The sequence below is a fragment of the Salvia splendens genome, chromosome 11 (assembly GCF_004379255.2).
Source record: "Salvia splendens isolate huo1 chromosome 11, SspV2, whole genome shotgun sequence".
In the NCBI taxonomy this organism is placed as follows: domain Eukaryota; kingdom Viridiplantae; phylum Streptophyta; class Magnoliopsida; order Lamiales; family Lamiaceae; genus Salvia; species Salvia splendens.
The window spans coordinates 29,095,439-29,104,079 of record NC_056042.1 but is presented as its reverse complement, the minus strand read 5'-3'; the positions used below and the strand labels follow the sequence as shown (position 1 = coordinate 29,104,079).

Genomic DNA, 8,641 nt, shown 5'->3' with positions numbered 1-8,641 from the left:
TACTCAGCAATTCAGCATTGAGAATTTTAACGATCAACACAATTATGAGGAAGTACATATCAAATCATATATAGTACATTCTACTTACTATAATTTGTTAGTAAAATTTAAAATCAATGAAGCTCATGAATAATTGATGTGATACCATTTGTTTTTTGAGATAATGGTAATTCGTTCTCTTTAAAAATAGAAATTCTTTTTATTTTGAACCATTTTTTAAAAATAGAAACTTTTTTTTATTGAGAATTTTATTTCTATCTAATAAGGTAGAAACTATTTTCATTTAACACATTTTTTTTCTATCTCTCTCATTTTATCAATTATATATTAAAATTTATATCATTTTAAAAGTCTTTATTTTTAGAGAATTGGTGGAGTATTATATAGTACTCCATATTCTAATTTTTAGGCTACCTAATTTATGGCTATCGTAATCGATTTTTAGGTATCTAAAATTTTAATTAGATGATACTATTATTATAGTTGAGGTTGACCATTTGTCAAGTTTTAGTTGAGGTTGAGAGCATATGCAATAGAAATAGCTCAGCCATAGCTCAGTCATAGCCTAGTCACAAACTCCTCATGCTACATCAGCAGGACAAACAATTGGACAAACAATAGCCTAGCCACAATAAACAAAATTATAAAAAACAAATAATTAACAATCACACAAAATACGAAATTAAATTTACGACACAGATACGGGAAAACTCAATAATAATATTGAAATTTAAAAAAGTACATTAATTAAAAAAAGTACATTAATTAAAAAAAGTACATTAATTAAAAAAATTACATTAATTCAAAAAAAATCTAACGATGTGCAGTCCTCTGTGCCCACAACTCTTCAATTAAAACAAGTGGTGCGAATAAAAATGACGTGCAAAATGTTGGATATTTTAGTTTAATTGGATTAACTTGATTGATCAATATGATCATAATGAGACATCAAATAAGTTGGAAGTGCAGAGTGTACACTTATTTGAATTCGTTATGATTAGACGGGGTTTGGGGGCAGCGCCCTTGGCTGAGGTCGAGCTGTACAGAAAATTCATCCGGAAACGTAATTTCCGAAAGTTGAAGGACTAATTTGCAATAATTTGAAAACGAAGAGGCGCGACTCTTCGTCTTCAGTCTCCTCTTATGATCGATTTCTGGTTCAAAGTTGAGATCGAAATATAGACATACAGATCGCGTATATATAGTGTTTCGGAAAAAAAAATTTGAGCTGGCCGATCGCTCGCCGATCGGCCAGCGCCCGAAAATCGGCGTGCGCTCGCCGATTTTCTCGCCGATTTGCCGCTCGCCGCTTGCAATGGCTCGGCGAGTCGACCTGCCAGCCGATTCGGCGAGCGGACCGGCTAGCACCGGGAATCGGCTAGCCGGTCCGCTAGCCGCCATTATGGATGCTCTGAGTTTATTGAAAAATTGTGCGGTTTTTCTATGCGAATGCAGCACTTGATAAATGAGGCCCGATTTTAAATGATATTTATTCACAGTTCATTCCGTTTACACATTCAATTTAATGGAATAACGTAGCATATTATTATAATTAATTAGTTTGTCATAAAGCTGATTCATTTTATTTGTCAAGTTCATCAAATATGTTGCTAAATCAAAAATCAAAAAATTAAAATAAAAGCAAAATTCTAATGTTGAGGACCAACTTAATGAAAAGTAACTATTAGAGACCGATTTAATTTTATAATTTGGTCAAAACTGAGTTGATCATAAAATTTAACGAATTTATCACTTGACTAAAATAGATCAATTCTTGAAGATTAAGAACAATCAATTATACTATTATAATCAAATTAAAACAACCATATGTATTTGGAGTATATAATAAAAAAAATGATTTTAGCCTTAAAAATGTTCACCAGATATTGCAAAAACAAATAAAATAACCATAGCACTCCATATAATAAAAAATGTATCTTAATCAAATTAGTATAGTTACAGATGTTCCCCAAATATTGACAACATCGTGTTCCCAAATTTGAGACGTTATTGGTTTCGCCATTTCAAATTTGAAGCCGAATTTGAGACGTTACGGTTTTCGCCATTTCAAATTTGAAGCTAAATTTAAGACGTTTGGTTTTCGCCATTTCAAATAGTACTCTCCTTTTGTTCAATTTAGAAACGAGGAAGAGAATTGGAGAAGATGATTCTCAGAAGTTCAGAACGCCGCAGCCGAGGAAGAGGAGGGCAGAATCTCCGCCGCAGGAAGGCAATAACGCCAACAACAATACGCCTCAGAGCCCCACTTCTACGAGGACTTGCCGGTGCCGGAATATTCGCATGACCACTCGATTCCAGTAACCTCCGACCACCTATCAATGCCGACAGATGGTATGCTATTTTTGTGCCCCTTTCAATTCAATAACTCACCTCCGTTTCTTTTAACAAAACTTCTTAAATTGTTCGGGTCATATTGATGTAATTTGATGATGCTTTTGTTCCGTTGTGTTTCTAATAATCGATAATTCATTTTCCAGGATCAAATTTAGTGTGTTATCCCGCAGAACAGTGGTTTATGTTGCGCAATCAATCAACGCATCGTATTTAATATAACCTCATTCTGGAAATTTAGTTTTGAAAGTCTCCCAATCTCGTCAATATTAGTGTTTAAGTTGGTTAATAGCATACTTCAGTGTCGGTCTATTTGTTTTTGTGATCTGATTGATGTCTTTGTTCTAAAATTTGATTGCGTTTATTTTGGCTGACTAGACCCGGTCTTGCCGGTGAAATCAGAATTTTTCGATGCTCTAAGCAGTGCAGAAAAACAAGCATATGATATCAATCTAAATTTGAAACACTCAACGAGGGTTTTGAAAAATCTGGTAAGATAGTAGTATGCGCTTATGGTGTAATGTACACTTTAAAGCACTTATACGAATTCCTGGATTTTAGATCAGTTTCTTCCCCATATGACAGTTAGCTATGATTCCAATTCAACAAATCCCTTTATATCATCTACCATAGGGCAGCTACCTTCAGTCATAGTATTTTCTTATTAATTCTGAAAAGAATGCAATCTTCTTTGTTTCTGATGAAGCAGAATTTAAAAAATTCAACTAATTGGTGGTTCCTCTTCATTGCTGTAGGAATTACTGAAGGGAATTTCACCCTTAAGTAAATAGAGTGAGTATTAAGTAGCTGATTTACAAGTAGATTTGTCATTTTTTTTTCAGAAACTTCTGCATCTATGCAAATGTTGGAAAAGTCCAATTCCTTGTTTTTTCCTTGTCATTTGTTATGTGCATGTCTTCATTGGTCATTATTACTTATTAGTCGAATTACTCATCTGCACTTGTGATCCGCTGATCACAAGCTTCTGCATCTCTGCATGCTATGAAGGATTTCCTATATTATGGTAGGTGTGGGTTAGGAACGGGTGAAATGAAAAAGAAGGAATATCAGGGCTTTATTTTAATTGTTCTGCGGTGATTTATGTAACATGCTTATATTTAAATTTAATACTTGAGAAACTAGATTGTAGCAAGTCATATTAATTAAATCTTATTCTGACTGATAAGTTTAATAAACGAGCTCTTATTTGTTATAAATAACATATATGCTCATCATCATGTATAGGGTATTTGTATCATGATGACTGAGTTAATCTCAAATTGTACGTTTCTTATCTTAGTACTTATGCATATAGACATACGTACACTATATGGATCTATGTTTTTTCCCAAAATTTAATTATAAAAATCCACAACTAGTTGAACTAGTGATCTGATGGCCTAGTTGGTTTCGGTTTTAAAGATTACATACCTCTTCTAGCTTTTGAACCTGCTAGGTTAAAGTTTCTGAAGTTGTTAACAGGGGTTACGATCACAACTCCCAAGCAATAGAAAATAAATAAATTGTGAAGATGTTGATGGGGCGCCGAAGTAACTAACGCCATACTTTCAGCAAAAGTGTTTACTTCAATTGCTTTAACTTTGATGATCCAAAGGATTGGAATGATAAAGTACCTTACCATATCTATTTTTTGTTACTTGCAGATGATTGCATAGTTATTTTTCTTATCATAGCTTCATGCCATGAACCCAAATCCAAATAAAAAATAAAAACTATGCTATTGAAGATGTCTACCAGAAACGTTTCCAGGTATATCATCTTTCAAATGTGCAGTGCCTTTCTCGAAATATGTATCTGTACAGAATGTTGGTCATGTTTCATTTTGTTGGTGAAGTGCTTGGAATGATATGTTATACCCTGAGATTCTTACTAGGACTAGCAGTTGGTTACTTGAAGACTCTCCTCCCAGCGAGCTTAGAGAAGCTCCATTTTTTACATGCCTAACTATTGCACGATGGAAATGCTTGTCTCCTCACACTCACGTTGCTCTTTCTTGCAAGCTGCTTTGTTCCTCCACAAGCTTAACACATGCAGCATTTTTAATAAATTTTTTTAAATGACAATCCAATATAGTCTTTCAATCTCATATTCTTCTTCCGGAAAAGTGAACATTTTATTATTATAATTTCTTTTCAGCATCTGCTGATATCCATTTCCAAGTAGATAAATTGTGACTATAATTCACCAATTCATATGTACCTGTTAAGATATCACATCGTTTTGTTTGTTTCTCTCACAATTTCTTTAGGTCCTTATTATGACAATTGATTGCATCACCAAAAATAAATTTTGCTTCTTACAGAATCAGAGAGAAAGAAACATAGAGAAAATTTTCAACACCGAGCAGGAACTAGCTGCTGCTAGAGGATGTGAACATATATTACAGGAGCAACTAAGGAAGGAGGTCAATGTTTCTCAAAAACATCTAAACCACAGGTCTTTCATGAGCTTGAGGTATATAAGTAGTTAAGCATTAACCATTGCGGGGCCTAAATTTTATTTTAATCTTATAAAATTGGTTTCTTATCAATGTATTGTCATACTGGTTTTGCAAATGAAGTTAGGTCAACCACATAGAAATTATGCTGTATGTTTTAGGGAGGGAAATCTGTTTATATGTGTATTGGGACCTGAATTTAAGTTAAAATTGTCCAAACGATTGATAGTTGTGTAATGTTTGAGAAGGGCTCCCACTTCATAGTTTCAAACCTTAGATACTGAAAACCATTACTTTGCTCTTCTGTTGTACTCCCTCTAATCTCTAACCCAAACAATCGCCCTAATGGATGCTCTGAGGTTTTAATAAAAGTGATTGGTGTATTGCGGGTGTAGAAAAGGTCTAACCTTTAAGAAATGGAAAACTTCTCTCTTTCTAGGCATCAAGTTTGAAATTGACCTCATTTGCTAACTTTATCTTTTGTCAGAATATTTTTTAGCCAAAAAAAAAACTAAAAGAAAAATAACTAAAAGTTTAGAAGAATAATTTTTCTTAATGTGGGTTTTGAAGGAACATTATTATTTGTAGAAGATCTTTACCAAATTTTGTTGTGATTTTCCATATGAGGTTACTTCGGTTTCCTGGTCATGTTTTTTTTCATTGTTATTTCATGCTTGGTTTGTAATTTAAGTTTCAGAATGAGATGGGTCTGCGCAAAAATGCTGAGTAGTCAGCGTCCAATGAGCACACATATTAGAGGAGAAGCTAAATACCCTCTTCAAAATGAGCTTGTTCAAATGAGAAGTGATACATAGTTGTCTATTTCTAGAATAAGTGCTGATGTAAGTGTACTCCAGTTACGTTATTTATACTAGACATTGATATTTTATTGTTTTAATTATCATCACCATTTTGTTTAGCTTGAAAGAATGGAATGTAGAGCTAAAAATGCAGAGAAAGAGTCTGAATTACTGAAAGTGCTCTTAGAAGGACTTGAAGAGCAACTCGATAAGGTGACTATTTTACTGTTTCACTTATATGGGGTTTGTAAACTAGTTATAGGAGAAAAGAAAAAAAGTGTATTCATAACTAGGGAGTAGGGAGTAAAAAGTATGGTTACAGCTACGGTTATATCCATTCCTAAAATAGCAACAGGTAAATAAGGAAAACCTTAATACAAAATATATTCTACAACAATCCCCCTCAAGCTAGAGCATATCTATCGATCATGTCTAGATTGATACAAAGTTTTGAGAAGCATTCCCAAAATCTCACCCAATGGTTTAGTTGTCTTATGAAACACTAGGTTATTTGCAATATAGGTTGCAGCTTAATTATCACAACACATAGGTAAATGTTCATTAAAAGTGAGCCCTAGTTCCTCAAGCATATTCTTTACCCCAATCATCTCAGTAGTAGTATGAGGCATATCTTTATACCTGGCCTTGGGAAAAGATCTAGCAATTGTGTTGTTTCTTGCTCCACCAAGTCACTAGTTTCCTCCCAAATAAGGGCTATTAGAAATGAGCCACTCACCCGCTTAAAAAGTAGACTTCCTGCCATTTTTTGATTTAGCAGAATCAATGTCAAATATCCTTCAATCTCTAGATGATCAATTTTTTTAAATGACAGCCTTTTTTCCATGTAACTCAACACTTGGAGTTGGGACTGAGACCATATTAGAGGAAGAACTTGGTTACAATGCCAATCAGGTCCACAACCTCAGGTACGACCACTTCTACCACCATCATAAGAATTTTGTCCTCGAGCAGAGTTTGTGCACTTGGCAATACTATTCTAGCTCATGAAGTTGTATACTTATATTTCCTTTTCTTAAGATTACTTTCCATGTATCATAACTTAGCTTCATTCAGTCTTGGTGCTGTTCATGCACCTCATGCTATCATTTATCTAGGTTTCTTTTGTTAGCACATCGTGAAATATAAAAAAAGGTTTTGATTTTTCTCTCGGGGATGCTGATGTTCTGAAAGCATGTCAAAAATGCAGATTGTGTTAGCTTGGAAATAGAAATCACCTGAAGGACTAATCATATCTCTAGCTCAATAATGTACTTGACTGGTTGGCACAAATTTAAGACAAGTAACTGATGCATTTATTGCTTTTGTTTGATATAACTTCTTTGCTTAGTAGAATTATAGATATTCATGCAGCATGAATCTCTGATGTCATACCTGTTGGCAATTGAAACTAAAAATATAACATATAACTGTCACACATCGGTGTCAAGATAAAACTGGAACTAGTATATAAGTCTCATGGGCCCCTCCTCCTATCACCAATTGGTTTTAGGATGGAACCCATGGATTTCTATCATGGTATCAGAGCGGGTCGCCGACTGTGGGTCAAATTTAACTGACCCAGCAGTATATCTGGGCCGAAATCGAAAAAATGACTGACCCAGCAGTATATCTGGACTTAAAAATTTGGGCCAAGTGGTCCAATCGATCGAAAAAAATTGGGCCGATTGTCCAATCGATTAGAAAAAAAAAGTCCACCCCTCCAAGGTTCACCTTGAAGGGTTTGAGGGAGGGTGTTGGCAATTGAAACTAAAAATATAACATATAACTATCCCACATCGGTGTCAAGATAAAACTGGAACTAGTATATAAGTCTCATGGGTCCCTCCTCCTATCACCAATTGGTTTTAGGATGGAACCCATGGATTTCTATCAATACCTCCATTAGACACAAGAAATTGTGACATTAATTTCTTCTTATAAATTGTACTTCCCCCGTCCGCCATTTATAGTCCCATGTTTTGACTCGACACGGGTTTTAAGAAATTGTTTGACTTTTTGAAGAAAAATGGGAAAATGAGTTAGTGGAATATGAATCTCACTTTATATATTGATTTTATAATTGAATGTGAGTGTAATGAGTTAGGTGAATGGTGGACTCCATTTACTTATAAGGGAAAAAGGGAAATGGAACTTTAAATCCGAACACCCGAAATAGCAAAATGAGACGTTCGTGAAATAAATTTATCCATACATAACCTATTATTAGTTCCATTGCTGCATAAATTTGTTGTAACTATCTTACAATTGTAGAATGACTTCCAGTGCATGCTGCATAAAAACATCTAAAAAAATTCAAACTATAATCAAAATTGCACAATATATCAAATAACCGAAAATCCAAAAATTAATTTTCTATAATTAACATAAAAATATACTCCATATCAACAAAATAACAAATCCAAATAATACAATCTTTATAAAATATAAATATTGCCACATTTATTAATATATATCAACACAAACAGTGTTTGTTTTTAGTTGGAGTAATATATTATAAATATAATTTTAAAAAAAACTCAGTTATATATAGCCAAATCATTTGGATTACTATTTCTGTATATACTTCAATTTAATTTTCTCTGTGAATGTTCTTGTACGTATAAGCTTTCTTATGTGCATTTTCTTTGATGGGGTCTTATAAAATTATTTGTTGCCTTGTTTTATTATTTACGTTTTGCTCATTATAGTAACTAATGGTGAATAAAAAAGCTATTAAACTAAGGTATCATATGAAATCATTTGGCAAAAAACAGGGAATGTAGCATATAAAAAAATGGAGTAAAGGTAAAAATAAGTCCTGAATATATGCCCAATTTACGATTTTGGTCATAAACATTATCTTTTGAATTTTTTGCATCCCGAACATTTCAACTCGGATCACAATTGGTCCTAAACTAACGTTCCGTTAATTTTTAAATGGTCAACGTTTTTAACCCGATTTTGACCAATTCAAGCTGCTAAGTATGATTACTTTCTCCCTAATTATATTCTTAATTATTTTAATATATTA

At 33.5% G+C, this 8,641-nt stretch overlaps 1 long non-coding RNA gene across 4 annotated transcripts; it reads left to right on the top strand.

The window, feature by feature from the left end:
• Positions 1 to 1,975: 1,975 nt before the first annotated feature.
• LOC121755367 lies at positions 1,976 to 7,036 on the top strand. Of its 4 annotated transcripts, XR_006040707.1 has the most exons (7): positions 1,976 to 2,352; positions 4,017 to 4,122; positions 4,676 to 4,827; positions 5,502 to 5,652; positions 5,731 to 5,823; positions 6,443 to 6,536; positions 6,818 to 7,036. It is a non-coding gene; the product is annotated as an uncharacterized LOC121755367 (long non-coding RNA). The 4 variants fall into 4 exon arrangements; XR_006040705.1 differs by lacking the exon at positions 6,818 to 7,036 and having other exon boundaries at positions 5,508 to 5,652; positions 6,443 to 6,741; XR_006040704.1 differs by lacking the exon at positions 6,818 to 7,036 and having other exon boundaries at positions 6,443 to 6,741.
• Positions 7,037 to 8,641: the final 1,605 nt, after the last annotated feature.